The 19,145-nt window shown below is 48.3% G+C and overlaps 1 protein-coding gene across 1 annotated transcript in view; it reads left to right on the forward strand.

Annotated features, from left to right (window-relative positions):
* The window catches only part of WNT5B (Wnt family member 5B), an 80,681-nt gene that overhangs the window by 43,785 nt on the left and 17,751 nt on the right, over positions 1-19,145 (forward strand). The gene's annotated exons all lie outside the window — the stretch shown is intronic.

Raw genomic sequence — 19,145 nt, forward strand, 5'->3', positions numbered from 1 at the left:
TCTGAGCCATCAGGGAAGCCCTGTTGTTATCAAGGTCCTAATCAAAAACACCTTAAACCTCCCTAACACAAAACAAAGTCTTCAATCACAAACAGGAGGAAGAGGAGATTTGCTTGGGGATGGAGGTGGGGCTGGGGGTTGCCTGACCTGGAGTGAAGGAGCTTAAGTTAACCCTGTTTCTCCTGCTCTTCTATTAGCTTTGCTGATAGCTCAGTTGGTAAAGAATCCACCTGCATTGAGGGAGACCTGGGTTCCACCCCTGGGTTGGGAAGATCCCCTGGAGAAGGGAAAGGCTACCCACTCCAGTATTCTGGCCTGGAGAATTCCATGGACTGTCTCAAAGAGTCAGACACAACTGAGTGACTTTCTCCTCACTCCTGCTCTCAACTCTGAAAAGTCATTTGGTGGTACCTGGTAATGCTTTCTCGAGAAGCTGACCACCTGCTGTTAGTTCTCGAAAAACTTGAGTGCAACTCAAGAAAAAGTTTTTCATGGGGGTTTCAGTTTAGGCTATGATTTGAGACACAAAAATAGAGGGAGAGCATTATGGTCCAGAGACTAGGTGACTGAGAATTATATATATATTTATATATAATATATATGTATCCAGAAACGGAGACCCAGAGTCTAGCTGGCAGGCCTTGGATCAAAGGAGTTAAACTATGTTGTGAACTATGTCGTGTGTGTTTTATATTAACTCTATTGTATCCATGGCACGTCACATACTTGTGTAGGAGGAACTCCGTAGGTAATATGGTTGAAGACATACAAATGGCCTACGAGCACATGAAAAGATGCTCGACGTGGTTAATCATTAGAGAAATACTAAGCAAAACCAAATAAGGCATTACCTCATGCCCATTAGGATGGCTGCAGTTAATAAAATAGAAAATGATAAGGGTTGGTGAAGAGGTAGAGAAATTGGAGTTCTGGTGTCCTGTTGGTGGGAATGTAAAATGGTATAGCTGCTGTAGGGAAGAGCATGGCAGGTCCTCGAAAACTTAAAAATACAACTACCCTATGATCCAGCAGTTCCACTTCTGGGTATATATCAAAAATAAAGAAAAGCAGAGTCTAGAGGAAACATTTGTACACCCAGGTTCTGGTTGCAACAACCAGAAGATAGTGAAACAGGAGGGAAGAGGGCAGGGCACAACCTTTAAAAGAATGACATAGCCAGAGGACACGACATAAACTGATTAGAACCAAATAGGTCCAAGATTGTGGATGAATCGACTTGACCTTGAGCCTTAGTATACACTCGTTGTGACACATCCGCAAGCTAAGTGATCCAACTACAGGCACCGTGACCATTCCTGAGGCCAGTCATCAAAGGCCAAAAAGTGGGTGGTGGCCTAATTCCTGGAAAACTCCTCCCCTTCTCCCAAATAGTTTAAGTAATCCTCCCACTCATTAGCGTGTGAAATTACCTCACCCATAAAAACTAACCACACCACTTTTTGAGGCTGCTCTCACGCTAGTGGTAAAAAACCTGCCTGCCAATGCAGGTAGACATAAGAGACACAGGTTCAAACCCTGGGTTGGGAAGATTCCCCTGGAGGAGGGCACAGCCACCCACTCCAGGATTCTTGCCTGGATAATCCCCATGGACAGAGGAGCCTGGCAGGCTATATAGTCCATGGGATTGCAAAGAATCGGACACGACTGAAGTGGCTTAGCATGCATGCTCGCCTTCTGAGATGGCCCACACTCTGTCCGTGGAGTGTGTTTCTCTTTAAATAAATCCACTCCTTACCTATCACTTTGTCTCTCACTGAATTCTTTCCGCCATGAGACATCCAGATCTTGAGCTTCATTAGGTCCTGAAACCAGGTGTATGATAGCTGGAGGACCACGGGTTTGGGGCAGGTTCAAGTCCTGGCCTCGTAACTCAGTCAGTAAAGAATCTGCCTGCAATGCAGGAGACCTGGGTTTGATTCCTGGGTTGGCGAGATCCGCTTAGAGAAGGAAATGGCAACCCACTCCAGTATTATTGCCTGGAGAATCCCATGGACAAAAGAGCCTGGTGGGCTACAGTCCATGGTATTGCAAGTGTCAGATACGACTTAGGACTAAACCACCACCACCACCAAGTCCTGGCCACGTGGATTTGAGTCCCAAACTAGATTTTGGCTAGGTTTAAGTTTCAGCACATGGGTTCAAGCCCCAATCTGAGATGCATGGTTTGAGTAGGAGCTACCTAAGTGTCCCTCACAGACAATGGATAAACACAGTGAGGTCTATCCATACAATGGAATTATTTAGCCTTAAAAAGGAAGGAAATGCTATCATACACCACAGCATGGAGGAAACTTGGGGACTTTATTCTGAATGGAATAAACCAATCGCAAAAAGATAATAGGGTATTATTTCACTTATGTGAAGTATGCAGAGTGGTGAAAAATCCCAGAATCTGGAAGGGTGGTTGCCAGAGGCTGAGGGGGAGGGGCTGTTTATTTGCATAGAGTTTCAGTTTTGCAAGATGAACAAGTTCTGGGAATTTGTTGCACCATGTGAATGTACTTAACACTATGGAATTCTACGCTTTAAGATGGCTATGATGGTAAATTTTACTGTATATGTATTTTGCAACAATTAAAAATGAAAATATAGGAAAATATAGAAGATATAGTAAATGTGAAAATGAAAGAAACAGCAAACAATGTGAAATGAAGACATAAGTAAATAGGAAAAATAGGTGAGAATTGTTCTCACATCGACAAATTGCTTGGGACACCCCCAAACCACTTGTTTACTGACTCCCAAATTATTAGTTCACTATATCCTGTAGACAAGGGCTTTATCCACCCCAAGAAAAATAAGGGTTTGGGGTCTGGTTGACTGGAGCCCTCACTTCAGGATGACTGTACCCTTTTGTGTCCTAACTGGAAAAACTCACGCAGAGTGACTGTTGAGAGTCACGCCCAGATGGATGGACACTCCCTCCATCTACTCTGGAAATGTGGCTGCCACTTGAAATTTGTCATTTGCAACTTTTGCGTGTTAACTCATACCTATTTTCATGTATTCCAACACCCGACCAAAGGATTAGAATTACTTGGACCGAAAAACCCCAAATATCAGTTAATATTTGTTAATAGTAACAAACACGTTGGTTTCTTGTTACCAAATAGGTAACTATGACAACCCTAAAATAAGAATAAGCCTAAAATAAGAATAAGAATAAGGTGTTGTAAATGTAGCCATTTCTAAGCACTGGGCACTTGGGCAGGGTTTTCAATCTTTTGATGGTTCAGGGGAGGTACATACAGCTGGTGTGCACGGCTCTGTGCCCTGGAGTAGACAGAGACGCAGAGGGTGTGTCTGCTCCTAAGGACTCAGAAGTGCACTGCAAAATAGTGATGGAAGTCAGTGGTGGAAGTGCCAACGGCTGATGGTTATAAATAAAACGTCCTCCGTTTAGAGGACCAGTGGAGAGGGAGGGTCCTTGTGTAGAACTTGGCCCCTGGGAGGGACCTAACAAATACTGTTGTGGTTTTCTTTTCTTTTATAAATGTACCATCAAAAAAAAAAAGCCCCACACAGATGTGCTCCCAAATTACACAGATGCATTCTTACTGACAGTTAAACATTTAAAAAATGTTATTTCCTGTTTCTGAGTAATGTGCAGGTCAAAGGAACCGAGCAGCCGACTCACAAGAGCGTCATGAGGTGGGCGTTCACGTGGGGGTGGCCCTGGCTCTGTGCCCCTCATTTTCTCCTCCCCCAGGCAGGAAGAGTCAGTCCCAGACTCAGTGTCTGCCAGACAGACATCCCGCCTTTTGCCTCTGACCTAGGTTTTCAGCACCAGCTCTTGGGCTTCCTTGTGCCTCTCAAGCCTACGTATGCATCTGAGTAACTTGGCAGGCCTCGGGTCAGAGGTCTGGGGAGCTGCTGAGAACTCACATGTCCAGCAGGTTCCCCGGTACTGCTGCTGCCAGAACCTCCCATTCCCTGGTTTAACTTCTGCTGTAAAACTTTTGCTAAATTATATTCCTTGAAGGCTCTCCTTTTTAAGTAAAACACAAATAATGTTTAAAAAACTTTGTTTCCCGCCTTGCCCCCATCTTTAGCCTTTGAGTCTTCTGGTGCAAAGTCCGAAGTTTTCCCCATGATGTAGTTAAAGAGCGTGGGCTTTTATTTAATTTTTATTGAGTTACTTTGCATCACGTGGCATGTGGGATCTTAAGTCCCCCAACCAGGGATCGAAACCATGCTTCCTGTAGTAGAAGCGAGGAGTCCTAACCACCAAACCTCCAGGCAAGTCCCAGAACATGGGTTTTCAGTCAGACAGATTCTGAGTTAAAACCTGGAGTCTGTCTCTTATCAGCTCTGTGACTCTGGACAAGCTATTTAACCACTTGGAGCCTTGGTGTTTCCATCTGTGAAATGGGACTAGTGACTTTCGTATCTTGGGGGCTTGTGAGGATTGAGTAGAATAATGCACAAAACCTGCTAGTACAGCTCCTGGCTGTCAGAAAGCAGCTGCTATTTACTGAGCTTTTACTGTGTGTTAGACGTTCTTCAGAGTTCTTTACGAGTATGTACTTAGCTGTTCCTCACATCATCTCACCTCCACTTACAGGTAGAAGCCGTGGCACAGACAGGTGAGTGCTCAGGACCAACAGGCCCACAGAACTGGAACTTGAGCTCCATAGTCCAGGTCTCAAGCCACGTTCTAAGCCCCCAAGCCCCACTGCCCTGCAGGGGCCCGTCAGCTTGCCCTCCCACCTGGCTGGGCTGCAAGGAGGGCGGTGAAAGCGGCGGCTGAGATGTGCACTCTGCCATTCACGGGCGTGGACCACGGCCAGGAGTGGCTTTTGTGCAGAACACCCAAGGCCCTGGTTGGTTAGCTAGGCAGTATGGGTCAGTGTGTGTGTGTGACAGACACACACAGAGAGGCAGACAGACAGACATGACCGAAGCCTGAGGACAGACACAGCTGTGAGTGTGCTCGTCACAGTGGGTCACCTGTGCTGAGGCCCGCTGCCTCTCCGGGCCTCCGGCTGGACGCCTGGCCAGCTCTGGCCCTGCTTGGTCCCCAGGAGCACGCTTATGTGTAATCATGTCACCCTCTAGTGGTTGCTTCCCTATTAGCCCGCTTTCTAGGAAACAACCCCCTCTCGGTGCAGGTGACCTGGGGTGAGCAGACCCCCTGGGAGCCTGGAAGTGGGGGAGAGTGGGGGGGGGGAGGAGGGGTGAGGGGGTGGGGACGGGGATGCGGGGGGGGGGGGCAGTGCTAGGAAAAGAGGAGTGTGGCCCTGGGCTGCAGGAGAGGTGGGGTCTGGAGAGGTCAGTGTGCTCCAGGAGCAAAGATTAGGCAGAGATCTGGAGAGGAGAGAGGCCCCTGCATTTCAAACATTTTCAACCATTTGTTTTTAATTGAAGTGATATTGTGCTAGTTTCGATTGTACAGCATGTGATGTAGCTATACATGTATACACATATGGATGTAGGGTCTGTGTGCTAAGTCGCTCAGTTGTGTCTGACTCTGCCACCCCATGGACTGTAGCCCTCCAGGCTCCTCTGTCCATGGGATTTCCCAGGCAAGAATACTGGAGTGGGTTGCTATTTCCTCCTGCAGGGACTTTTCCTGACCCAGGGATTAAACCTGCATCTCTTTCAGCTCCTGCCTTGGCAGGTGGATTCTTTACCACTGAGCCACGTGGGAAGCCCCATGTATGTATATATGTGTATATATACACACACATATGTACACATGTACACGTGTACATATATGTACACAATATATGCTTTTTTTTTCAGATTCTTTTCCATTACAAGTTACTACAAGACATCACAGATAAGCCCCTGTGCTATATAGCAGGTCCTTGTTGTTCATCTATTGTATACATAGTACTGTGTATCTGTTAATCTTAAACTCCTATTTTATCCTCCCCCCGCCCCTCATATCCTCTGGTAATTATCATGTTTTCTGTGTCTGTGAGTCTGTTTCTGCGGCAACATAGATAGACCTAGAGGTTATCATATTGAGTGAAGTAAGTCAGACAGAGAAGGACAAATAGCATATGACATCACTCCTATGTGGAATCTCAAACAATGACGTAAATGGACTCATTTACAGGAACAGAGTGCATATTCATCTTTCGTGAGTGCCGTTTCATGTTTGCAGGCTTGGGTGCTGCACCCTGGACTCTCTCTCTGGAGGGCTGACGGGGGTAGAGAAGGACTGTTTTTAACCCGTTTCAGTTCCCTTTTCCAAGAGAAGCAGACATCGGCCATGAGCTCCCAGGGCCGAGTAAATTCCAAGCTTTCACCACCTGAGCAGACAGCTAGCTAGGCTGCGTCTCCCCAGCCTGGGGCCGTCTTCTCTCTGCCCGGCAAGGTTGTTTTTTTCAGGATCCTCACAGATTTGTCCTGCTGTTGTTCAGTCACTCAGTTATGTCTGACTTTTGGCGACCCCATAGACTGCAGCATGCCTGGCTTCCCTGTCCTTCACCATCTCCTCGAGTTTGCTCAAACTCATGTCCACTGAATTGGTGATACCATCCAGCCATCTCATCCCCTGCCATCCCCTTCTCCTCCTGCCCTCAGTCTTTCCCAGCATCAGGGTCTTTTCCAATGAGTCGGCCCGTCGCATCAGGTGGCCAGAGTAGTGGAGCTTCAACTTCAGCATCAGTCCTTCCAATGAATATTCATTGGAATATTTGTTTGCCAAATCCTGATAAATATTGCAAACGCAGGGAGGGGACTGAGATCAATCTTACTCAGCATTGGTTTGTAACTCCTCGAGATCCTAGGACGCTGCTGTCTGCAGCCTTACAGACCGGAGTCTGAAGGTTGTTTCCTTTTGGATAAGTGCTGGCACTGAGCCAGGCCTTGCTGGAAAGTCCTCTGGGGATGGACCTGGGCATTTACATCTCTTGCATGATGTCAGACCCACAGGAGGACTAGGGGTTGGCTCTGATGCCGAGCTCACACACAGTCACATCTTCTTTTCTGCCAAGAGGATAGGGTTAAAGGTTTTTTTTAAAAAACAAAAAACAAAAACAGAATCTCAAGGGGTAAAAAAGCACAATCTAGCCTTGTTGGTGTTAACTCTTCACATCCCAGGAAGGATAAAATCACATCTTTACATCATCATGGGGTCTGTCGCTTTCTTGATAAACAGTTATTCCCAAGGGGCCACTAGGAGCAAGCTCGGCTTCCCTGCTGTGTCAGGGTGTTAAAACAGCACAGAAACCCTGTCCCAGCTTTCCTAAAGTTGGAACAACTTGTCTCAGTGCTGAGCTCAGTGAGGTTCTTTGTTGTTTACTATTGATTTCCAAATGTCATGTACCATTTAAAGCCACAAAGTTAAAGTAAGTGACCCGAGTGGTCCATGCCTGCTGTTGACCATCCAGAATTCATTGATTTAGTTGTCTGGGGGGACTAAGCTGTCAGCATTTGGGGAGAAGAGGGGAGCTAGAGACTGGATGATGGTTCCCTTTGAAGCTTTGAGGGCGTGGTGAGGACACATGAGGACAGCGCTGGGTTTTACAAATGGAGAAAACAAGGCGGAGAGTGAGAAGTGACCTTCTCAGGGTCACAGGGTCTCTCCTGGGACTGCAGAGCCTCTGCGAACCTCTCACGGAGGCTTGCCCTTGTGTGAGATGTTTTACGTGAACTCTGTGTCTGGAGACTTCCCTGGTGGTCCAGTGGCTAAGATTCTGCACTCCCAGTGCAGGGGCCCGGGTTCGATCCCTGGTCAGGGAGCTAGATTCCACATGTCATGTTAGAGTTTACGTGCTGCAACCAAAGATCCTGAATGCCATACGTATAGAATCTAGAAAAAAACGGCGCAGATGAACCTATTTGCAGGGCAGGACTAGAGATGCAGACATAAGGAATGGATTTGTGGACACAGCAGGGGAAGGAGAGGGTGGGACAGATGGAGACAGTAGCTTTGACGTATTGACACTCTGCTAAGTTGCTTCAGTCGTGTCCAACTCTATGCAAGCCCATGGACTGTAGCCCACCAGGCTGCTCTGTCCCTGAGATTCTCCAGGCAAGAATACTGGAGTGGTTTGCCATGCCCTTCTCCAGGGGATCTTCCTGACCCAGGGGTGGAACCTGGGTCTCCTGCATTGCAGGCAGATTTTTTACCATCTGAGCCAGCAGGGAAGCCCTATATACACGCTCCCATGTGTAAGATAGGTTCCTAGTGGGACGTTGGTACACAGCACAGGGAGCTCAGCTCAGAGCTCTGTGATGACCTAGAGGGCTGGGATGGAGGGGTGGGAGGGAGGCTCACGAGGGAGGGGATTTTGTGTACTTAGAGCAGATTCACGTTGCCGTACAGCAGAAGCTAACAACATTATAAAGCAATTATCCTAAAAAAAAAAAAAATTCCCACATGCTGCAACTCAAGATCTGCTGCAAGTAAGACTCAGCACAGCCCAATGCATAAACAAATATCAAAAAAATCCAAAAACTGTGCATCTGGAAGGATAGTCAGGTGTGGGAAGAAGTCCACAAAAGTTGGCTCACTTCCCCCACTAAGTAAGGAGGATGGTAATAAACTGCAGCAGGGGTGGAAAAATAGCTACTTCAAACAATGATGTGAGCAATTGTTAAATGTGCCGAGGGTTGGGGTGGGGGGATAAACAAATAAATAATAAACATATTATTGAGTATATTAAAAGAAAAAGCACTGGGCTTCTCTGGTGGCTTAGTCGTAAAGAATCCTCCTGCCAGTGCAGTAGACACAGGTTCGATCCCTGGTCCAGGAAGATCCCACACACCACGGAGCAACTAAACCTGTGCACCATCACTACTGAAGCCCGCGTGGCCTAGAGCCCATGCTCTGCAGCAAGAGAAGCCGCTGCAATGAGAAGCCTGCACTCTGCAACTAGAGAGTAGCCCCCACTCGTAGGGCTAGAGAAAAGTTTGTGCAGCAACTAAAGTCAGCACAGCCAAAAAAAAATAAAGAAATAACAAATAAAATTTTTTAGAAAACGTGCCCTGGGGAAATGGAAATCCCTGCCTTTGCAGTCTTCTTTTTGCTTGGTTCTCCATTCTCTTGATTTTATATATAAATGCTAAACATTTGGCATACTTTGAAAAATAATATATAAGCTAAGAAGCTGTTCTAGCGGACAGAGAAGAAGTGGGCGAGCTGCAGTGTAACCTCAGCCACAGCCTGTCTTATGCTTCATGGTAGAGATGGTGTACCTGCTTCCTTGGGCTAAGGCTTGACCATTAGCGTGTCCAATATAAACGTAGCATTTACTAAGAAGAGGTGTCCTACACCAATGGAAAGCTGTGAGTACTATGTGAATTAACATGCTAATATTTTTCTGTTATATAGTATAAAATAGGAAGTGCTAAGATTTGAGCATTTCTTCATCCTTAAGCAACATAAGGAGTCTCATGATTAAAGAGGGGAGGGACAAATTAGGCGTACAGGATTAATGGATACAAGCTGCTATGTATGAAATAGATGAGCCACAAGGATATACTGTACAGCAGAGAGAATTATACCCGTTACCCTGTAATAACATATAATAAAATATAATCAGCGAAAATACTCAATCGATATGCTGTACATCTAACACAATATTGTAAATCAACTGTACTTTAATTTGAAGGGGAAAAAAAAAGAATCCGTGGTTTAGTTTAGATCATCTTAGGGACTTCCCTGATGGTCCAGTGGTTAAGAATCTGCCTTCCAATGCAGGGGGTGCAGGTTTGATCCCTGTCAGGGAGCTAAAAAGATCCCACATGCCCAAACACCAAAACAGATAAAGCAGAAATAATATTGTAACAAATTTAATAAAGACTTTTAAAGTGGTCCACATCAAAAAAATAAATAGAAAAAGATCTTAAAATTTGATCATCTTAAATTGTCCTTGGAGATAGCTGGTTGTTCCATTCTGAGCATGGATTGTGTTCCAAACGGCAGGTGGGGGGTTGTTTTGTTTCCTTGTTTGGCCATGGTGTAGAGCTTGGGCTTGTGAAAACTTAGTTCCCTGACCGGGGATCGATCCTGGGTCCCTGGCACTGAGAGTGTTGAGTCTTAACCACTGGACTGCCAGGGAAGTCCCCACTTTTTTTTTTTTTTTATCTTTTAAATCCCATTCATTTAAATTCTAAGACAAAGCTAGAAAAGGGAGACTTGAAGACCTGAAAACTTTGTCTGCTGTTTTCTGTTTTACCATGAAAAGTAATGGCTGGAAAAAAAAAAAAAAGCTAAAGGGATTACATCTGCGGTGTTCTGCATGAGAAAGCTCCCAGTTCCACATGAAAGTTGAGTTGCTTCACACCCCTTTGTAAACAGGAGGGGTGCAAACACATGACAGCAGTAGGTTGGAGCCAGAGTGTTTTCGTGAACATCTCTTAGACGTTAGGGATCCTGAAAAATTAAACAAGCAGACTATTCCATCCTGGGGAAGGGTCGCCTAGTGCCTGTTAAGAGTGTTTCTAGATCCTGCTTGAGTGGACCTCCCGCACCTCCACCTCACCCCCCAAAAGAGTAAACTATCTCTAAACATCAACATAAACTTGACAACAGCAATAAAATAACTTTAGAGAGGCCTATCAGAGATTCTTTTCCCCATTTTTCCCAGTTTGGTTTGCTTCATGGTTAGATGCACCTGGATTTGGTGGTGGTTTCGTGGGTGTACACAAATGTCAGAATTCATAGAGCTGTATATTTATTTGTGCATTTTATTCTGTGTATATTTGTTTCAGTTTTTTTTTTTAAGTTGCTTGTTTGTTTAAGTCAAAGGGGGCTTAACAGGTCACAGGAGGTTTACTTCTATGCTTACAAATCATCACAAGTTCTGTTTGCTCAGCGAACCAAACAGCTAGAGATTCGCTGGCAGCGGCTGCCTGGAATTGAAAAGGGCTAGGAACGTGTCCCTAACCCTTGTACCACCCCCTGTGACCGCCACACCCTCCCTGGACATTTCCAGCCTGGCTGCACTCGCTGAACCAGGATGAGAAGTTTGTCTTTCTCATTGACTTCCTGCAGCTCCTGGTACAATGTATGCAGTTGGCACCCAATAAATATTCTTTTATCAAACTTCAATATTCACTGGAAGGACTGATGCTGAAGCTCCACTACTTTGGCCACCTGATGTGAAGAGCTGACTCATTAGAAAAGACCATGATGCTGAGGAGGGGCTGACAAAAGATGAGATGGTTGGATGGCATCACCGACTTGATGGACATGAGTTTGAACAAGCTTTGGGAGATGGTGAAGGACAGGGAAGCCTGGCGTGCTGCAGTCCATGGACTTGCAGACTGCAAAGAGTCAGACATGACTGAGCCACTGAACAACAACAACAAATATTCTTTTATCTGATTTTTTTTTTTATTAATATGTGTCTTGGGTGGGGAGTAGAGAGGGAGAAGGGAGCTGTCTTTTACAGCCTAGAGCAGAGACTGTGTCATGGGGAGCATCCCAGGACTGGGTGAGAACGCAGACCTTTCTGGATCTGCCTCTGTCTTTCAGGATATTTTCTGAATGTTGGACAAATGCAACCGTTTCACCATTTCTGTACCCTGTTCCCTGCTTTCCTCGTGGAGCCCAATAGGTCCCATTATACTTCTGGGCTCTGCTGGGAGGTTTTCCACTGACTCTTTGGTTGTTGATACTGGCTTTTCAGGTTGGGTGTGTGGTTTCTCTCGACGCAAACACCTTTCAGTGCTGAGATTTTCCTAGGAGTCTGACCATTTGAAGCTGGAAATTGTCATCAGGATGCTTTTTCTCGTTCCTGTGGGTGAAAAGCTCAGGCCTTTCTGCAAGTTAAGGGGTTACAGTCGCCCCTGTGCCGCCCGGCGGACCAGGGAGCCTAGCGGAAGCTGACTGTAGAGCTCCAGACCCAACTGTCTTGTCTGTTCCTGCCCCCCAGACAGCGGCATCTGCAAGGGCGAGGCCCTTCGCAGAAGATCAAGAATGCTCTTGCCAGGGATTCCCTGGTGGCTCAGTAGTAAAGATTCTGCCTGCTAACGCAGGGAACATGGGTTCGATCCCTGGTCCAGGAAGATCTCAGGTGCCATGGGACAGCTAAGCCCCCGTGCCGCAACTACTGAAGCCCGAGCACCTAGAGCCCGTGCTCTGCAACAAGACAAGCCACTGCAGTGAAAGGCCTGTGCATCGCAACTAGAGTAGCCCCCGCTCACCACACCTAGTGAAAGCCTCCTCACAGCAATGAAGACCCAGCACAGCGAAAAATATATAATTAATTTAAAAAAAAACACAAAAAACGCTCCTGTCTCGTTCTTGCTCCTGCAAATGTGTCCTTGATTTGAACTTGGAGACACTGGCTTCTGGGCATTTTTTGCAGAGGGTCTTCGTTAAAATTTCCCTCTCTGTTAGTTTTCTAAATCTATTTGTTTTATTGAAATACAACTGACATATAAATTAGGGAGGGACCTTATAACGAACGCGCATCACGTTGGTGCAGAGGCCATGCTAGTGTGGAAGGAATGCAGAGAAGACACACCTCTCTTTTGCATCTTCCAGGAGTTAGTAGTCCTGCTGCTGCGGCGGGCCTCAGGCTCTTACATCAGTTTTCTAGAATTTCCGACAGCTCTTGAAACCCACAGTGCTGTTTTATTTTGCTGATGGAACCCAGATGGCAGGAGAGAGTTATTTTCTGCGACCTGAACTGCTGCATCACCTAGACATGGGCTGTGGCCACAGAGCATGCTCAGCTTTGGAAAGCTGCGGAGTCAAAAGATGCCCCCTGATTCAACACTTCCGCCCCGTCTGACTTCAACGCCTGTTCAGTTACAGAGTCACTGACCTTCCTCGGCAAAAACACTTTTCTGTGCTTGAGTTAGCCGGGCGGAGTCGGTGTCGCCCTGGCCAGTGGGGTTTGGGGACCCATCTGCTTTGTACATCATTAGCGATATTGTTTGCTCAGGGTTCCTCTGCCGCATGTTTATTCATGGAGAAGTGGAGACAAGCTCCAGTAGCCCAGCTGGCTTTCCAGATCCTGGGTGGACCCTGTAGCCCTTTTTTTCACTGGATGCGGCTGTCACAGAAAGAGAATAAATTTGGACACCTCCTCCCCGCCCCAGGCGGTGCTTCCATGGGATTCAACACATAATGCAAGTCGGCTCTGCTCTGGGAGGCGCAGAGCTGAACCACAGCCAGGAGCCCTATAGCTCTGTCCCCACCGCTGGTGACAGTCTTGGGCCGGATCCTCAGGCCTGCTGCGGTTGGCCGCTTCTCCCCTGGTCCTGCTACAAGGGTCCTCATCTTAAAACTAACCCTGACCAGTGATTGAACCGGGTCCCCTGCACTGGAAGGGCCGAGCCCTAACCACTGGAACTCCAGGGAAATGCTGAGTCATTTTAGCTCTCAGCAGTCATGAGTAGCTGGTGGCCTACCATATTGGGCAGGGCAGCGAGGCTGTCTTCTTAGGGGGAGTGACCCTCACTCATCTGTTGTCTGCCCCTCCGTGGTGCTCGGTGGGCCCACAGTCAGTATCTGTCACAGGCTGGACCCTGGATGCTTAGCAGGGGCTGCAGAATTCGAGGAGCCTGCAGGCATCTCTGTGTCCCCTGCATTCTCTGCGGACCCCAGTGAGGCAACCCTGGCCACCCGGCCACCCAGCTGGGCCTCTGTCCTTGCAGCCTTCACTGGGAGCCTTAGTAGGAGGGCTGGGAGCCTGTGAAGGGGCCTGGCAGAGCCACGAAAGAGACAGAAGAATCTCGGTGGTGAACCAAGAGCCCCCTCAACCTGCCCGGGGTGGGGGACAGGAATCTTGCTTTTCCCAGAAGCAGCCACATGAGTCATTTAATCCCAAAAGCCAGAACCTGTGAGGCCCCCTGACCCAAAGGTGCCTGTGTGACTTTGGTTTGGGGGAAGAAAATGTGGGTGTCAAGCTGGCGAGGGAAGCTGAGAAGTAGGGGCTCTTGCCCAGGATGAGATCTTCCTGCTTCTGGTGTCATTAGAAGGATGCTTGGCCCTTCTTCGTTCTGAGGACCTGCCTTTTCTGCAGCACAGCCCAAGGGTCAGTCCAGACCAGCAGACCAGCTACGGATGACAACAGACATCATCTAGACTTCATGGCAGCCAGGGGGCATGTCGGTGTGGGCGGTCAGTCTTAGGACAGTCAGTCGCCCCATCCTCTCCGCTCTGCCCTGGAAGTCTCCCTGGCTGGTTCTTCCTCAGCTGCATCCCCAGTGCCTGGCTGGTGGACGCCCAGTGTCCCACATCCCTATTCCAACTCTGTGGGTCCAGGCTGCTGCTCACATGGTTCTTTTAACTGCAGTAGGCATCTCACGTGTTTATAAACATGAAGGAAATGCCTATCTTATTTTTCCAAATGGAAACCACTCATTTTTGAAGCAGGAGGTTGGCAACTTCAGTAAGATTTTAAGTGAGCAAGAAGATCAGAGTAAGATGAGGGAATAACTTATCCAAACTCTCTGTTTCTGGGAAGAAATAACAGAGTTGTTTAGGAAAAAGAACCGGTATATGTAAACGCTTTCAGAAAACCCCATGTGTGCAAATCCAGAATTATAAATAGTTCAGAATGACTATTCACATGGTAAAATGACTATTATAAGTAATATATAAAAATATAATATTTAATACACATAGTAGGCTTCCAGGTGGTTCAGTGATAAAGACTCAGCCTACGAAGCAGTGGGTTTGATCCCTGAGTCAGGAAGATCCCCTGGAAAAGGACATGGCAACCCACTCCAGTATCTTTGCCTGGGAAATCCCATGGATGGAGGAGCCTGGCAGGCTACAGTCTATGGGGTTGCAAAAATCAGACATGACTTAGCGACTAAACCACCACCACGATACATTAAGATTCCTTTAAGTAACAGAGTCACAAAAAATAAATAACAGAGTCACATGCTTAAAAGCTTTTAGGAAACTGGCAAGCAAAATGAATTCATGAAGCAGCCAGGAGAGAGGCGGTAGAGAATTGTGGGGAGTTTGGAAAATCAGCCTGTGTCCCCTCCCCCACCCATGAAGCATTCATATTTCAGAACCTTATATTAGTCAAAGCGACTTGATTGTCTGATGATGGGTGATTCCCGCTTTTTTTTTTTTTTTTTTTTTAATTTTTGGCCACATGGAGTGGCCTGTGGGATCTTAGTTCCCCAACCAGGGATGGAGCCCTTGCCCCCTGCAGTGGACCACCCGCTGGACTGCCAGGGAAGTCCCAAGTCCTGCTTTTTTAAATAATAAGATTTCCCCAGGTCCTTTTAAAATATGATTAGGTTTGCAAAAACAGGAACACATTTACTTGGTAGCACACAACAAACATTTTAATTCTAATCAGCCCGTTATGGAGAGAGGGCATCCGCCTGCCAGCAGTGGAGATCCATAGCTTCATTCATTTGCCTCGTTCACTGTATCCCAACCAAGCAATGCACAGACGTGGGTGGCACGTGTCCAGGGAAGTGCTATCCCCCAGAGCAGCAGACCCAGTGAATGCAGACAATGGGGAAGCTGGGCGCCCTCAGGCTATTTTCCTCTCCTCTCAGCTCCCCTGGTAACAAAGTCCACAGGTGTGGCTGTCCTGTTTCCAGAACCACACTCACCTCTGGCTGTATGGTTCTACCTTCTTCTCTAGAGCATTTTTGTAAATTAATTTATCAGGATTCAGGAGGAGGAAAAGTTCCTCTTTCTTATCTTCTGAGGAACTTTTGCTTGGCACCTGGATGGCTCAGATGGTAAAGAATCTGCCTGCAGTGCAGGAGACCTGAATTTGATCCCTGGGTCGGGAAGATCCTCTGGATAAGGAAATGACAACCCACTCCAGTATTCTTACCTGGAGAATTCCATGAACAGAGGCTGCAGTTGGTGGGGTCACAAAGAGTCAGACAAGACTGAGCAACTAACACATTCACTTTTTCCTGGGGAGAAAACATTGCTTTCCCAAGTGAGATGAGGAGGACCCGGTAGGGATCAGCCCTTCTGGTGACTGCATGGGGATGGATTGGGGTCTGGGGACTTACTCACTGCTCATTCCAGCAGGTCGAAGGGGCACTTCACACTTCCTGAGGCCCGGGGACCTGGGGACTCCAGTACCTCTGAAGCATCAAGAAGCAGACTTTAGGGACTTACCTGCTGGTCCAATGGTTAAGACTCCAAGCTTCCACTGCAGGGGGCACAGGTTTGATCCCTGGCCAGGGAACTAAGATCCCACATACCAAGCTGCATGGCCAAAAAAAAAATTAATTAATTTTAAAAAATAAAAAGAACTCCTTGACAGTTGTATTCATTGAAAAGCAATACAATTTCACTATCAGAGTAGCAACTCCAGCTAGGGGCACAGTCCCTTGCTCAGCACCCCTGTTATAAACAATCTGAAACTTCATTCCACCTTCTCCCAAACCTTGCATTGCTTGTCAAAACCACGCTGCTTCTCCCCTCTGCCTGCGTCTCCCCTTGACCCTTACAACACACTACAGTCAGTCTCCCCAGGCCCTCATCTCTCGGCTTGGTTGCAACATAAACACTAGCTCCTTAAAACTATCATTTTATTTCTTGTACATCAACTATACTTCAGTGAAAAAATGAAAGAAAATTTCTTTGTATTCTATTTTAATTTCTCCAGCTTTAAATATCCTGACCTGTTCTCAATCTGCGTATCATTCTAGTTGAGGACAAGTCTGGCTTTTTTTCCCTCCTACCACAGACTCGTGTGTGTGTGTGTGTGTGTGTGTGTGTGTGTGTGTGTGTGTGTGTGTGTGTGCGTGTGTGTTTATACCAGTTACTTTGCAATCAGCATTTTTTATTTTTATTTTTTGGTCACCCTAGGTCTTCATTGTTGCTTGTGGGCTTTCTGTGGTTGTGGCAAGTGGGGCCTACTCTTTGTTGTAATGCTCGGGCTTTTCTCTGTGATGGCTTCTCTTGTAGAGCACCGGCTCTAGGTATGCAGGCTCAGAAGTTGTGACTTCTTAAAGCTTAGTTGCTTCAAGACCTGTGGAATCTTCCCAGACTAGGGATCAAACCCATGTCCCCTGCTCTGGCAGGCAGATACCTATCCACTGTACCACTAAGAAAGTCCACGATCAGCAGGTTTTTAATCAACATTTGCTTTGGGGCCACTTCCTAAGTCAGGATGTTGTCCTGGGACAGCCTTGGTAGGACAGTGGTGAACACCCAGGAGGCAGAGCAGAGAAAGTGTTTGCTCCAGGGGGTGGCACCTGTGTTTGGGGGAGAGTGGAAAGGCCTCGTTGCCAAGCCAGGGTCTCCCATTCAATGGCTGTGAGACCAAGTTACCTGGGCTCTCCATGCCTCAGTTCCCTGCTCAAAGTGAGAATAAAAATGGCTTATATACCATAGAATTTTAGTGATGGTTAAATGAGAAAAATGGATTCAAAATATCTGGCTCAGTGCATGTAGACAGTACTTAATAAATGCTCACTAGTATTAGGTGTTGCCACCTGTCATCAGTCAGGAGCTGTTTATTGTCAGGTACACGTTCAGCGGGCAGGATGGGGGACCCGGGGGATAAGGCGGGGTGGGGCACGCTTGTACCTTCAGGAAACGTTGCACCTGCCGGAGAGGTGGGAACACACAGGTCCCTAGGCAGTTCCTGTGGACTGTGCAGGGCAGGATGGACACCGCCCTCCAGGCGCCAAGGCCAGTGGAGAAAGCCTGGCGTTAGATTAATCAAAGGCAGCTTTAAGGAGGAAGTGAACCTTGACTGTGGACTTGAGAGTGGTTTGAGGCTCGATTGCCGGAGAGGAAGAGGCTTGGAACGAGATCCTTCCTGAGGGGAGCAGGGCTTGTCCGAGAGCAGGAGGGGGACTGGGAAGGAGACCCTGCGGTGGGAACTTCAGGCAAAGAGCGGAGGTAGAGTGAGGCCAGGTGGGAAAGTTTCGGGGGGCTCCATGGCTGGGAACTTTCGAGAGTTTTCAAATGAAGGGGGGGTCGTGGGCTGGCATGGTGATGCTGCAGGAGAGCTGGTGCCTGGGCCCTGGGGCTTACAGAGCTGAGAGCACTTCTGGAAAGCACAACGGAGGTAAAGGAGACTGCACTCCAGGAGGGGTTGTCAGGAGTCCTGAGGTCCATGAAGAGCCTTCTCCGCAGTGGTGGATACGGATGGAGTGGCTGGGGGATGGAAGGCACTGGCCTGAGGCGCTGGGTCCCCCCCTCCGCTCCCCCACCCACCCCTCCCCCAGCCGCAGAAATCCGGGGACCAAGGGCAGCACTTGGACAGCAGCCGGGAGGTCACAGGGGGACGCACTCCCCTCCCAAACGCTGAGGCTATCCGCCAGCCGGGCCAGGACCGCTGACAAAACCGCCATGTGCCTTTGAATGACACGACTCCTCGCTGGCTCACACAGTGACCAGTGTCGACCCTCAGAAAGGCTTTCTTTCTGGGTAGGTTTCCAGGCATGGGTGGGGGGGTGGGGCGGTGCCCGTCTGGGGCCCGGGGCAGGTATGGGAGGTGACAACACTTCCTAGGGGGCACCTAAGCTGCTCCAGCCCTCAGGTTCTGGGGGCAGCCCAGTGGGGGTTCCGTGAGCAGCAGTGACCGTGGCAGGTGCTTGTCCCGTGGGTTGGGGTCCCCGGGCGTCACTGCTCTGTGTGTGGACAGCACCGAGTCGCCCCTTCCAGGGCAGGGCTGTTGGGTCAGCTCCACCCACCCGAGTCCCTCTCTGCATCTCCTAACTGCACGGGGTGGACGCAGCCTCTTAGGGAGTGAAAACTGGTGGCTGGCAAAGTCCCAATTCAATTATGCGCCCTTTTGGCTGCGACAGTAAAGAGGTCTCAGTGAGGACCCTAGATGTGCCCAGAGGGACCCAGGGCTGCCCTCCATCTGTCTACTTCGGGGTCTAGGGGAAGCTTCCCCCAAGGGCCCTACTCAGGATGAGCTGACACCCTCATTCTGGGTCTTTGTCCCCATTCAGTCCTTCTTCAGGTTCACTGGACCTGACGTAGCATGCCCTTGCCTGTTCTGGCTGTGTCTCTGGCACTTAGGGTGTAACAGGCACATAGCAGGCCCCCAGGGCACATCTGGTGGATGACTGTGTTGAGTGAATGAAGCCCTGAGTCAGGAGGGCAGAGCAGCTATCTGACCTGGCTCTCTGGACGGGGTGGGGTGGGGGGTGGCATCCTGCCCCGGACCCTGCCTACTTAACCGTGCTCTGTCTGCACCCCAGGCCAAACCTCGGGCCTCAGAGCCTCCTTCTGATCCAGCCGGGCAGGGCAA

The sequence above is a fragment of the Muntiacus reevesi genome, chromosome 1, assembly GCF_963930625.1.
Source record: "Muntiacus reevesi chromosome 1, mMunRee1.1, whole genome shotgun sequence".
Taxonomy (NCBI): Eukaryota; Metazoa; Chordata; class Mammalia; order Artiodactyla; family Cervidae; genus Muntiacus; species Muntiacus reevesi.